Here is a 778-nt window from a genome sequence, read left to right as displayed (position 1 = left end):
AGAAGGAAGAAGCAAGAGAGAAAGAAAGATGAAAATTAGAAGAAAGAGAAAGATTGAGGTAGAAAAGGAAAGAAAGAAAAAGAAAGAAAATAAGAAAGAATATAATTCAGTAGATTCAGGAATAGTATTTATTCAAGAAATATTTACTAGGTGACTACTAAGTGTTCTTAATGGTACTAAGATAAAAAAATATATAGGTATAATATAATAAGTTCCTTCCCTAATGGAACTTATTTTTAATGGAGGTGATAGATAACAAATAAAAAATAAACAATTGTGTTCCAAATAGTGATAAGTAACAAATTTTTTTAAAGTTGTATTACTCATGGGTTCTGGTCAGGACGGTGAAGTAGGTAAACCTTGTGCTGGCCTCTTCTCACTATCACATCAAATTTACAACTAACCTATAGAACAACCATCAATGAGAATTGCCTGAACAGAAGTTTGCCTGAACAGAAGTTCTATAACTAAAGACATACAGAAGGGGCCACTTGAGACTAGTAGGAAGGATGAAGATGCTGAATAGTCTGGTCCACACCTCTGTGTGGCAGTTAAACATCAGGAGGAATGTTTCCGCTGCGGAGATCTTTTCTGAAGAGTGTGGGGGTCCCAGCCCTATACCATGTTTCAGTGCCAGGAAGAGAAGTTCTCACAACTTACTACTGTGAAAACCAGTGAAGATTGTGGCTGAGTGTGATAGAGGGCACCGGATTACCAGCCGCTCCTCTTAAAGGGTCCATGCATAGATTTACTCACTGTGGACTCACTTGGTCCAAGC

The sequence above is a fragment of the Rousettus aegyptiacus genome, unplaced genomic scaffold (genome assembly GCF_014176215.1).
Source record: "Rousettus aegyptiacus isolate mRouAeg1 unplaced genomic scaffold, mRouAeg1.p scaffold_m13_p_10, whole genome shotgun sequence".
Classification (NCBI taxonomy): domain Eukaryota; kingdom Metazoa; phylum Chordata; class Mammalia; order Chiroptera; family Pteropodidae; genus Rousettus; species Rousettus aegyptiacus.
This window is presented reverse-complemented; position numbering follows the sequence as displayed.